The sequence below is a fragment of the Anser anser genome, assembly GCF_964211835.1.
Source record: "Anser anser genome assembly, chromosome: 5".
NCBI lineage: Eukaryota > Metazoa > Chordata > Aves > Anseriformes > Anatidae > Anser > Anser anser.
In genome coordinates this window covers 12,360,941-12,374,286 of record NC_139725.1, presented here as the reverse complement: position 1 = coordinate 12,374,286, position 13,346 = coordinate 12,360,941, and the positions used below count along the sequence as shown (strand labels likewise).

General features: G+C 42.4%; 1 protein-coding gene across 8 annotated transcripts in view; it reads left to right on the top strand.

Annotated features, from left to right (window-relative positions):
• NAV2 (neuron navigator 2) overlaps positions 1–13,346 on the top strand; it is a 425,654-nt gene that overhangs the window by 141,206 nt on the left and 271,102 nt on the right. Inside the window, exon 1 of one of the 8 annotated variants that reach the window (XM_083840309.1) lies at positions 7,475–7,583. The exons of the other annotated variants lie outside the window; for them this stretch is intronic. The gene's annotated coding sequence lies outside the window, so the exon portion shown is untranslated. Of the gene's footprint in view, positions 1–7,474; positions 7,584–13,346 lie in introns of those variants that run through there. 8 annotated transcript variants of the gene reach the window in all.

The window sequence follows — 13,346 nt, the reverse complement described above, 5'->3', positions numbered from 1 at the left end:
GTAAGAACCAGAGCCTGCTACAGCTTCTGCCCAGCACAAGCAGAGCACCCGGCAGTGCTTCGCACACCGTGGGTTTGCAAATGTTTCAGCTTGGGTTTGTGATGTTACTGGGGGAAAAAGAGGGTGCCATGCTGGGTTATGGGTGACTGGCCAGGTGCTGATGGCCTTTTTCCAGCCATGATCCTGCCTGGAGGGGAGGGAACTGCTGGTGCCTTCTGCTGTACCCACAAAGCTGCCTGTATCTACCCTACATTTTCAAAAACACCTATGAGGATATATGAAACAAAAACTGAAACACAGAATGATTGATAGAATGTCTTATTCTGTAACTGAAGAAAACTTGAGGTTTTGGACCTTTTTTACAGAGCCATTTAATTAAAAAATAACTTTAAAAATGGATTCAAATTGCACTGGAAGAATCTTCTGTCACGGCAGACATTCAATACAATATAAGCTGAGCTTTCAACATCTACATTTCCAATTGTGATGTTCTTGCCTCAGTGACAATTGGGAAGAGTTGTCATCAGTCCGAATGTACTGTTTGGCGAGCCACCTTCTTGTCTTTTCTCCTCTCTTACCTGCTCGCATCCTTTTGAGGGCGAAGCCGAGATGGATGAAGCTGAGGAAGGTCTCCCTGCGAAGCGTTGGCCTCAAGGCGTTGTGTTCTCCTGCTAACGCACATTTTATTTGCCCCCTTCTTGCTCTGGCAGCAAACGCAGTGACGTAGCGGTCAGGGCACTTTTCCAAACTCTGAAATTTTACAAGCAGCGCACAATGGAAACATTTAGAAATCCGTTCCAACGTACATATATATTATGTGTATATGTCCAAATGTAAATATTCAGATCTGTTTAAGTTTTCAATTCGCTAACTTGTTAAAAGTTGCTCGTGTCCGCAGAGAAACTTTCCTTTCTGCGGTCAAAATGACAGCAGGTTTTCTGGGGGAAAAGCTGCCGCTTTCTTATCTTGATGTTCCTCACGGCTTATCTGGACTCCTCAAGCATCCACGTACCGTCTGCTGACAAGGAGAGAGCCGGCAGCTCGGCCAGGTCTGCGTTGCTCACTACTCCTTTGTCGCTAATCAAACTGAAGTGATAGACTGCCCGAGGTTGGAGGTGGAGACAAATGGAGGTTAGAGAAATCTTAATAGCTGAAAATTTAGCTTTTATTCCTTGCTGTATTTTTTTTTTCCTAAATTGCCAGTAAGGTATTGACCTGTAGGCAAAATCCACTTGTGATGGTTAATAGGTGGTCAGATTGTTTTGGAAAATGTCGTGTTCCAGTATGTAAATTCCGTGACTAATCAAAGACTAATCAAACTCTGACAGGAAAAAAAAATAAAAAAAATAAAATTGAAAAGCTTCAATGTTAACGATTTGCATCTAGATTTGAAGATTTTTTTTTAATCTAACCTCTCCCTTAAATTCTATAGCCAAAAGGTCATAGTTTTGCGAAATTCTAGTCTTGATTTTTATTCTTAAGTTTATTCCTATTCCTAGGACTCAGAATGGGAAAAATTCTTAACCTTGAGTAGCCGGTTCCTGTCCCTTAGATCTTGAACATCTGCCAGGGAACATGCATCTCCATGAGGACTGCTGATTGTTCAGATCCCATCAAATGGCAGTGAAGGCAGAAAGTCTTTCAGGCAAATGTCTTGGTTTAATGATTTATTTATTTTTGTTGTCTTTTAATTACTAATCACTTGATTTGAATCCATCGGTGGTAAGGACATAAACCTTGCAGCATCTAAGTCAATGTTTCTCATCAGAAACCACTAATCTATCTTGACTTGCCTTTTCTGCTTAAGGTCTGTACCAGTTCCCTGCCAGGAGGTCTGTTTTTTAACATTACAGTCAATTCAAAATAAGATAAACTTTGTAATAAGTAGAAGTTACACTAACAGTGCTTGGCATGTTTGCAATAACAATTTCTCAATTTCTTTTTTTTTTTTTTTCCTGGCGGGTTATAGTGCCTTTCTCCATCTCGTGGCACGAGATGCTCAGTTGCAGGTGGGAGTCCCAAAGAGGGGATGGGGACGTGAGGCTGAGAGCACTGGATTTGTTTTTTCATGTCAACCTGCACCGACTTGGGCTTGAAACGCTAGCGAAGCCTTAGACCCATGGGGTTTAAAATCCCCAGAGGGCAAGATTATCCTTCCTCCTTCTCTTGGTGGTACAGCCCCTGTCCTGGGAGGGCTCCGTGCGCTACTCCGGGCTTCCATCATGCAAACCACCAGAAGTGCTGTAACTGCCTTAACACCAGTGGTTATTTTTCAGGTGCCTATATTGGTATGATATAGTAACGATGCGTTACAGACGTTTGCAGACATGCTATGTTTGTTTCCTTGGTCTTCACCTTACAAAATGTATTTTCAGGCAATTGTATCTAATAATTTGGTGTCAGTGTAGCAAAAAGCATGAGAAGATCCAAACCTGACCTTTAATTTTCAGGTCAGCTGAGCCTGGGAAGGAAATATTACCCATGCTTGATTAAACACGTGCTTACGCCCTTTGCTTCCTCTTGAGTGAATTGATATTTAAGTATATACTTAAAAGCAAGCATGTGCTCGAATACATTCTTGAATTGTGGCCTAATCTCTGCCTGGGAAAGAGGGAAGTGTTCTCCTCTTGCCTATCGACCTTTCTTACCATCACAGCTATGCTACACCTAACTCTGCAAAAACAATGTGCAGCTTTCCTGCCTGGTGAGCAGGTGAATCTTGAAAGTGTTTATCATAAAGAAAAAGCAGAAACATATGTCCATTTTGAATTAGCATTCGGATTTTGCAGGCACTCCAGATTGAGTGCAAACAGCCTAATTACTCATTTTGGCATTGTGATCAGACAAACCTGAATAAACTATTCTTAAAATAGCAATTACATTAAAAGCAATATGTTTAATTATGGTTGCTGTTACCTTTTTTCTTTCTAGGGCACGTGTGTTGGTTTTGTAAAGCAGCGGGATCACCCAGAGGTAGGAGCCCGTGTGCTCATGCAACACAGCCATTGCTGTTTTCTCAAAATTTCATCCTGTTGTTGATCGCTATTAACTCTTATTCCAAGTGCAACTGGTGGAAGACGAGTTAAAGGATATGGTGTAGAAACTGCCATTGTGTAGGAACAGATCAAGTCCCAGTAAATACGACACACAGTCAACACATAAATAAATGTGTGTTTTTTACATAAAAGAGAAGTTTGTAGGAAACAGCAGCCTGGTAACCCAGGTAGCCCAGCTATCTCAGCATCAGCTCCCTAGACAATTGCCATTTGAACTGTGTAATATTTTATAGTAAGCATGGAAATTTTTAATAAATTGTTTGCAGGTGGACAGAAATAATACAGCATTAGGTTAGAAGAAAGGAGTCAAATCTCCACAACACAGTATAAAACATTGTTAATAATGAAATTTTCTCTCTGAATTACTGTCCCTTTGCCCAAATAATAAAAGCTGCAATTTGTTTCATATCAGGAAGTAAAATGAGCAGAAAAGTAATGGGTTTTGTGGAGTGAATGACTGCAGTTACCACAGAAATCAGGAATGTTGGGATTTTGAGGAGCAACCGAACAACTTGTACCTGAATTCACCTATCCGTGAGTAATGTACAGCCACAACAAAGAAAAAGAATGGACCGTGGTCTTGGATAGCATTTCTCTTCTATAGCTTGGGTAGTTTTATTCAAAAGAGTAAAATATTTGGGCTTTTACCAGATTTAATAGAATCTTTTTTTTTTTTTAATGGGCTTCTGTTTCTCTTACCTGTCTATCCTGCCCAGCAGCTTGAAAGCTGCTGCTCGTGGTTTGGCAAATAGAGCCAGTCCACTTGTGTGCTTTGATGCGTCACGGTGCCATCCCGTTCCAGTGCCCCCCTTTCGATGAAGGGGTGCTGGCACCCCATGTTTCCAGTGTTTATAGTGAGATGGGAAGGTCAAAAGGGATATAGGATCTGAATAGCTTGAATATCCATTTAAAGCAAGCCCTTCTGGGAGCAGAACAATGAAAGCCTGGCTCCCCCTGGGTTTGTCTTGTTTGGATTTTTCTGGTGTCAAATAAGACATCAGGTTTTTGTTATTGTATGTTTTCTTTTTTGTTTTGATTTTTTAAGCCTTTTTGACTAAATTCTGGTACCAAATACTGGGAGCTTGGGCTGCAGTCCTGTCTTCAGTGGAAGCATTGCTGCAGTCCTCTGCTGTGCTCTGTGTTCTTAGGAAATGTGCTGGAACTTGCTGTGCTTGAGGCTTGGCTAATACAGTAGCATAAAAAGTCATCAAAGTTATTAGAAGAGAAACAAATGCACAAAGTGAATGATAAGAGTAATCATTTTTCCTTTAATTCTGGCAAAAAATCGGGAGCTGATGAATGGCTACAAAGACTAGGGAAGAGAAGTTCAGTTCTGGTCAGTAATGGCTACTAGTACTAACAGAGCTGTTTACAAAATTTATAGCAAGTTTGGTTTTATTTTTAAAAAAGAAAAAAGTTGATGTTTGAGATAGAGATCACTTGGGGTCAGGCTATCATAACGAATAGCAGAGCACGGTATCACACACTGACAGATAACAGGAGATACGCCTACTGGAAACGCTAACAAAAATATGCCTAGTAAATTAAAAACAGATATTGTATCCTTTCTGATGATCCACGTGATCCCAAATCTCATCTATTCAAGAGAAAAACACATTACAATGTGTAAATAATTTCTGGTGCACGTCTGTTCTGCAGCTGAGTTGACTCCAGCCAGGTGCCCTATGGTGCTGCTGTGCTTAGGTGTGGGATCCAGAGGCTTTGAGGAGAAGGCGAGAAGTTGGCTATGGCTCTCAGCAGAAGGTATAAGGAGATAGTTGGGTGTTCCACGCGTAAGACCTATCAGACCTTCACCATTTAATAAATAGCTTCTGAACACAGTGTCAAATTGAATACTGAAGCAAAGGGGTTGTGTTTTCACAGCAGTGCTGAGAACTTCAGTCTGCTGAACAACTGGGTTCCTTTGTGGTTTTGGTCTGCACACAATGTGTTGCTAATAACAATGCTTTTATTTACTGAATATTCTTCTGACAGGTCATTTGGCTCAGGTGGTATCGAGTTATAATGGCTTTATGCCAGGCGCTGTAGGCTAAGTCACGGATCGTGCTGTCTTGCAGGCTTTGCAGATAATCTGCAGTCAGTCTGGCTCATTGGCAAATTGTTGAAATTGTCCTTCAGGTATTGCATTGCTGGAACGGTCCTGTGCGTGTTATTGCCAGCTAAGGGAAGACTGGGTGAGGGGAACGTACCTAAACTCGGTCTTTTCGGTCTGATCTTTAAAAACAGAATTTTCTCTGTGGTATTATATAGTTTAATAGCTTTTGTCTCAGAATGTTTTAGTTTTATAGAGGTGCAAATGTTTCTAAGTGCAAATACAAATGCTAGGGTATTAAGTCATATTCCTGTAAGAAAAGGAAAATTGGAAACAATCTGGGGGATGTGAAGCGGAGTCAGTAGGTAAGAGCTTTAAAATGGAGGAGGAGATGAGATGATTTTTAGCCATGATACGTGGTTAAACTCTGGAGCTCTTTCCCAGATGATGCAGCAGAAATCTCTCGGGGTTGCTAAAGACATAGCAAATGCCCCCTAGGACAGGAAGCCCAGGAGCTACAAATCCTCCTAAGCGGGGGAAGTATGTTGGCATGCTTGTCCCACTCTTAGGGTTTTCTTGAGGCAACTGCTTTTGGCCTCATGTGGGACAGGAGATGGGCCTAAGCTGACCCGTGGTCCCACTCCATTTGTCAGCTCTCAGAAGCCTCAGGCTAAATTCCCACTTTATAGGAAAGGAAACTAAGAAGTGGAGGGCACTCAGGATCCCTTGTCACATACCAGTGTGAGGGAAACATGGCACTCAGGAGCTTTAGTAGCCTTTTGCAACCATAGGGTGACTCTTTTTCCCTAAAAAGCAATGCATCTTTTCAGCTGTTTAGCTGTCTGAAGGATAATTAGGGTATGAAAATGGAGCACTTGTGGTCAGCCCTGGGCTGCTGGCAGACCTCTTGCATGCTGTGCAGTGAAGACGAAGGTGACTGTAGACCACCAGGAACGGGATTACAGTGTGAACCCCTCATCGGTCTTAAATTTCTCCTGCTTTGCTCACCTGCAGTTACTGCAGAGGCAGCTGCAATCCAAGGAGCTGGTGAGGAGGTGAGAAAGAAAAAGGGGTTGGGACCTGCGGACCAGGCAGTTTTAACCTGTTGTTTAGATTTTGCCTACCGAGATGATAGCAACCTTTAGAAAACGTTTGATGGATAGGCAGGTTTGTGTGCTGCACTGAAAGTACTGGAATGCCCAGCGTGCTTGTGCTGGGCTAGATTCAGCTGCTCTACTTGGATATAATAACGCTGAAATGCTGCACTAAGATGATCCGTCAGAATGTGTCCTTCAGCTCCGCTGCCAGATGTGGCCTTTGGCAGCCGATTTTCCCTTTCAAACCTGTTCCCTCCCCACCACTCCTCCGGTTTGTTTTTCTTTGCTTCCTGTTCCTCCTCTCACCTCAGTAACTACATTTGCCCGAAAAGACCTCGCTCTCTTGTCGATTGGCCCTGAGGAAGAAAGGTCGTCTTATATTATTTTTTTTGTTTAAATACGCTGTACACTGTAAACGCACATGGGTATAGAAAACACTTTTGCAATATTGAAAATTTTGTATGTATTCATTTTTGAGTCCTTATGATCAAGAGCGTGCTCTGCGTGTGCCCTGTAACTGCATTTTCCAGGTGTTTCAAGCTGAGAAATTAGAAGCAGGAGCCACAAGAAGCCACTAATTAAGTCATCTCCCCAGGTGCAAGAGATGCTCTTTCAATTCAACAGGCTGTTGGTTTTCAACACAAAATGAAGTAATCCTTCCAAATGCTTTGCTTATCAGTCTGTGCTGTTCTCGGGGACTCCTTAAGACAAAGAGCGCAATGCGGAGAAAAGCTGGCAGGCCTGAATTGTTCCCAATTTTGTAGCTGACTCCTTTAAAGAATCCAAGTCAAGCTGTCATGGGCAAGCTTTCTGTGCTTTTAACCTTGTGTGATACGAGCCCTTCCAGCCGAGGTGTCCACATAACTTCAAGCCATTTAATCCAGTGCAGCATGACAGTACTAAAATGAAATCCTGTTTCAGCAGCTAGAGTCATTTTGTCTTAAGCCTATTAGCAAAAGATCACTTTCTACTCTTTCCTTGCCTGCAGTGGACTCAGTTCTTGGATGTGAACATTGTGTATAATGATACAGCGCAAAGGATTTCAGTATCTCTGGTCAGACTTCAGTTGGAAGAAACATTTTGGGGCAGTCAAGCACGAAGTGAAAAGTATGAATGAAACCGTGGAAATACTTGTGCAGCAGTTCCTGCTTAAAATTGTTATTTTGCTATCAGGAGGTGTCAAGTAGCGTTAGTGCTCCCTGCCTTGTAGGGGATAATGCTGGAATGGTGGTTGCTTTTGTCAGGTCACCGATACTGGCTCCAAGTCCATGCTCGTCATCGGAAGCCCTGAGATGAAGGCACTTCTTGCTTTGTGCGTGGCTGGCACTGCTGCGAGCAGCTGGTGCGGTGGCATTTAACCTAACGTCACGTCAAACTGTAAGTCGTTATTTTTGCCCTGGGTTAGCCACCGGGGTGGGCGTTGCTGTCCCCAGGGCTGACAAACTGAAGATGTCGGTCATTATCTCGGGCTCTGCTGCCTGGCGTTTCTCTAAGATGCTTTTGTTCACTTAGAGCACTTCCATCGAATGAATATTCATTAATGCATGAAATTGCAAGTTCTTTGAGAAAGATGAGGACTGAGGCCTTTCAGTGCTGTAGAATGAGATGCAAAAAAATGAATCATAAATCACTTGAATTCTGTCTCTAAATTCCACTGCTGCGCTTACTGTAAGAACATGCATTTAAACAGCTTTGTACTGACAGCTACGCTTACCGCAGTGAAACTGTGACCACCTGCATGAGGGGGATGGACAAGAAAATATTTTCTGTCATTTGAGGTTTCTCCCAAAGTGCTGCCCTTTTGCTGTGTCATTGCCTCCTGGTTCGCATTTGCAGTGGGATGTTCAGGAGTGAGGAGATGGTATTCTCTTTATCTCTGGTATTATGATCAACAATGTGGGCACTGCCACATGTGCTGGACCTGTAGATATTTACTCTGTGCCCTGGAATAAAGGAAGGGGTTGGATTTCTTCCAGTTCAGCATGTGTGGTGATCCTTGAGGTGGGCGCCCAAGATGCGTGCTGCATCTTGTGGTAGCTGTGCAGGCACAGAGCTCTAGAGCTACCCTGTGATGAAGGTTACGTGATGCTGCAGTTCTCTCTAATTCTTATTCTGCAATAACCTTTCCATTTTTCTCATAACAAGTGAGAAATACTAGCATCTGGTTCCTCTCTCTGGGTCTAGTTATTTTTTGTGCATGTGTTTCATATAAATATAAGCTAAGAACGTTGTTTAGATTTCTACAGAAATTATTTTGCTATGGAAATAATCAGTCTGGAGTAAGTGTGCACATGGACACTTATGTAAAGTAATGGCACATTCTTTGTGTGATGAATCCTGGTGGTTTTTTTGAAAGGTATGGTGGAGAGGGGGCAGAATTACTCAGCTCTTATTTGCTTCTCCTGTTAGTGCCATGAATGCACATTTTATACCAAAATGTTGACAGTGAGTTTTAGTAAATCAATTTCATGGATGTAGAATAGTATTACACTGGCTAATGTATGGAAATGAATGCACTTCTGTGTACAAGTGCTTTGGAAGATTATGGCTGGAAAGTAGAATCAAGTTGTATAATTACCTGCGAAGGTCAAAACATCTCAGTGGACTGTGAAAGTAGCTTACGTGGATCTTTGAACCCAGTAATTGTATTCTGATTTAAAACACCTGCAGGGCAGCTATTGATAGTTAGAGATGATAGCTGAAGTTATGGAAGAAATGGATGTGCCTGGCAAATACGTTATTAACATCTCTGGTAGGCACAGTAGGAAATCATGCCTAGAAAGCCTTGTCTCAAGTCTGCCCAGCTTCCTTCTGACAGCAAGGATAATCCCAGGTAATCCCCAGCCAATGCTTACAGAAGACAAAGGACCCTCCATTGAAGGAAAGAGTATATAGAAAAGCACATATTAGCACATAGTTCAGAAAACCAAAACTGGGTGGTGGTGGTGGTGATTGTTTTCCCATGTAAAAGTCATAACTTTATCCCAAAGTGATTTTCTTCCATTTGTTTCCAGACACCAATTGTCTTCTGGCCTGCTGGCTGTGTTGAGCTGCCCGGTATTCTGGGCTCCTTGGTGTTTAAGCAGCGTGTTTACTGACTTCTGCATTACGCTTTAACTGGTAGCAAGGGCATAAACATTTAGGTTGGGTTCAGGCTGAGGTCTTCTGTTATTTTCTTATTATTCTGTCTTGCATTCTGCTTTTGTGTGCTGCCTCAGAGGAAACTCGTGCTGGGGTGACCTGAATGAAGCGAAGCTGACAGTTCTCCGAAAGGAGGTTGGTAACACTTCGGCAAGAAAACTGCTGTGGGAGCTCTGGAGGGAGAGGATTAGAATTGTGTTCCTGATGCTAGAAGTCAGTAGCAACGCCATGGAGAGACCCTAGGAGTACTGAATCCTCATCTCCTTTAGCCACTCAAGGCAACTCTTTACAGCTGAAAGGTCAGAGAGTAATATTTCGTGTGCTGCTTTGTTGAATGAGGGCCCAGCTCCAAAAAGCAATAGTTCAGCTGACAAATTTCGAGGGGGAAATTTGTTTGGCTTATTAATAAACATTAGAAGAAATGCTTTCTATGAGTTTTGGATTGTACCCGTCAGTTGCTTGTGTTTTCTGAGGCTCCTTGAGCTTTCCCCGTGGCAGTCTCTTTTTTCCCCTCTGGAGTTGTGCATTTTAATCTGGGAAAATGGGACTTAGACTATTTACTTCAGTCTGCCTTGTGGTCTTTTTCCATGCTTGCCTGCCCTTTCCAACCTCATTGTCCCACTCCTTCTCACGGCTTTTGAATCTTCTGACCTATTTTAAGCATCGTCTCAGTGGTTGGCTGTAAGGGTCTTGCAAGTTTTGTGAATATTGCCACCCAAATGGAACAGAGAAATCGGATTAGTTCTTCACCAACAAAAAAGTTGCAGTGGGAGCCTATTCTCTATTAAACCCAAGAAAACCTGCAAAAGGAGAAATGCTGTCCGTGCATCTAGCACAGTAATAAAAATAATGGAAAAAAAAAGTCAAAGGAAGCTTGTATTTTACTAAACTGTCAATTCCAACCTCTAGACAAAAAGCCATAGGAAAACAGGCTTTATTAGTGCTTCATTAGCTTTGCTTAACAGACTGAAAGGAAAATGAGCACTATACACAAGAGTTGAATGCTGTTCCAAATGTTCCAGATTATTTTCTAACTTGTATTTCTCATGAGCTGTTTAAATTGGCCAACATCTGTGAAGATATTAAAAAATGTTTCTGCTACTGGAAAATGAGAGCGTTCCCCTTCTGCAACCTGCCTCATCGCTTCTCCGCGCTTCTGTGCTGCTGAGTCTGCTTCCATCTGGTTTTAGGTGGCGTTAGCATAACTCAAACTTTGAAACTGCTGAACTTTGTCATACATGGTAATTTGTATAAGCAAGACATTCTTTTGAGTCTAAAATATTTTACATATATATTTATATATATCTGTTTACATATACATATTCCTTATACCAGAGCTGTTGGATAGACACATAACATGCCATTTTTTCTGCCGAGACCCTTGCATATTTATGGCTGTTCCTAGCTATATTTAGTTTGTATGATTGAGTTCTTTCAATTTAAACAAGAAGTGTTTAGAAAGAAAATGTTCCAAAGTGGGCCACATGCTTGCCTCTTGTATGGCATTTTTGTTCGATTATATAGCAGACAGTGTCAGTGGAGCTAAGGCATTTAAAGAAAATACACATTATAAACTCCAGAGGGTATTGACTTAGGCAGCGCTGTTAATACTTAACAAATGCCTTTCCTGATCACAAGTAAATAGGACTTAGGAATTTTGGAGGTCTGGATGCTGTTTCTTTAGTACTGCAGAATAGACATGGTAGCGCCTCTTTGTCCTACGCTGATTTTTTATGAATAAAAGAGCTGTGGCGTTTTCAAGGAGAACAGTAATGAAATGTGGTATATCTTCGTTTTGTATTTTTACATCACAAGCGATAATTTACTTGTCCTTTTCTTAGGGCTCTTGTCAGAATCCCTGTTGCTTAATTTCTTTGCTCTGCTATTAAAACTCACCTTTATATTTTGCACAGGCTAGGAGAGACTAATTTTAGCTCCTGGTAACTAGCACTAATTTAGTTCTTTGTGCTCCCTGAGTGGCCAACAAAGGCCAAATACAAATGTGCATGTTTTATCTTCACAGTAAGCTAAGAATCGAGTCCATAAAAAGAAATGTTTTTTCTCCATAATTCCTATTTTGCTTGTTTTCCCCTCTCATTATATAGACCTGTGGATGTATTGGGATAATACTGCAAAAAATCGATCTAACTGTGCTAACACAGAAACAGCAAGAAGCCCTAATCGACATCAGGAGTACTTGTGCAGCAGCTGAGCAGAAGGCTGATGTAGATCTGCTGAGAAGGAGCAGTGTTCTCCTCTGCTGAAATAGGGGGATGGTTGGACCAGATGACCTTGAAGGCCTTTCCCAGCCTTAATGATTCTGTGATCCTATGATGTGGTCTTCCCAGGGCTGTGCTTAGCGGCTGCTAACGCAGCAGAGAAAGCCACCTCACAGGGCAGCACCTGAAGAGCCCATCCAAACTGAAGGAGGATACTGCTTAGATTCTTGCCTATGACACCCGTCTCTCCCCCACAGCCCCGAGCACATGAATAGCCTTCTTGCTGTTGAGAAGATAGCATTTTAGAAGCTCATCCCATGAAAAGAATTTGTTCCTTCCTTTAGGTTGGCATGTGAAGCTGGCGATACCTCCTGGATCGAGCTGGCACTCTCACAGCCTGCAGAAATCTCCCATCTATTCCGGCTGGTGACTCTTCAAGGATCTGAGAAAAAATAGCTTTACATAGTCTGCCTGCTGTGGAGGAACGAGCTGTGTAAGGGATATATTTGGACCGCAGGCTAAAAACCTGTTAGTTGCACCCTAAGGGTGGTGTGTCAGATGCCTTTCTGTATTACAGAGCTCGATACAGTGGGATCATTTTGCCTGTATTGCAGAGACAGCCCCGGGGTTCAAAGACAGGGAGAAGTTAAGTCAGTTGATGCAGTTTGGGAATACATCTAAAATAGTAAGTTCATTGTGTTATGATGTGTGATTTTTGAACTTTGCAGAAGGTTTGCTGCTGAAGGCTACATGTCAGACGCAGATCTAAAATCTAGCGGTTAGTTTTAAGAAAGATGCGGGACCACAGCTTTAATCCCAGACAGCAGTTATCACACATCGGTAATAGTTTCCTGCCATTAGTGGGGAAGAATTTCTGCTGTGGTTTTCTGTTTTCGAATTCAAAGCGTGAACGTCTGTGCTCCCGAGTCAGACAGACTGAGAAACCAGTGATTGCTTCAGTAGAAACTCTGCTTAATTTTTGGATTTCATTTCCCTTTCCTGTCCTGCTGTGTACACCCAAAAATGTTCCCGTTGTTTTCAGGGTTCTCAATTTCAATACCAGCGAAGGCTGACTGGTTTCCTAAGGTGACTCCAGTGCCGTGCTTGAATCGCACAACAGAGGTATCTGCTAGCAGGCAGGGCCTTACAGACTGATAAAAGAAGCCATTCAGTCAGCAGAAGATAAGCCTTTGTATTTTACTTGCCAGCAAGCAAAGAATGTAAATGGTTCTTTTGCACTTCTGTTATCAGAGATGACGTTCCATGGCATGAAACAGCTTCAGGAGCGTGACTTCCTCCTAACACCGTGCCTGCACAGAGACGTATGGGAGGGCAGGGCTGGAAGATGTCACCAGCCCTCCCTGAGGTACAAAGCCTTTCCTCAGCTGGTAGGCATAACTGCAGAGATTGCAATAAGGTGTAAGGCAGGCACAGCGCGCTGTCTCAGAGCAGATACACGTGGGAGTAAAAAGAGAAAAAAAGTGGCAGAATAAGATGAATATTTCTAGGTAAAAATAAGTTAGCAAAAACTTGAGGTAGTCATTGCAAACGCTCTCAGTGGTTATGTTTATTTATTTTGTATGAAAGTAAAGCAGCATACTGCTAAACTCTAGGCATGCTAGTGGAGTAAGGTGGGAGCCATACGTACAGCTTAGGGCAGGGGATCTGAAAGAGACAAATTTCATGAGATTTTCTCTGTTCTCCGTAACCTCGTGCTTAGGGAGCCTCCCTTCTCCCGTTGTGTTTTTGTTGCATTGGATGGGTTTTGTTGGTGGCTCGT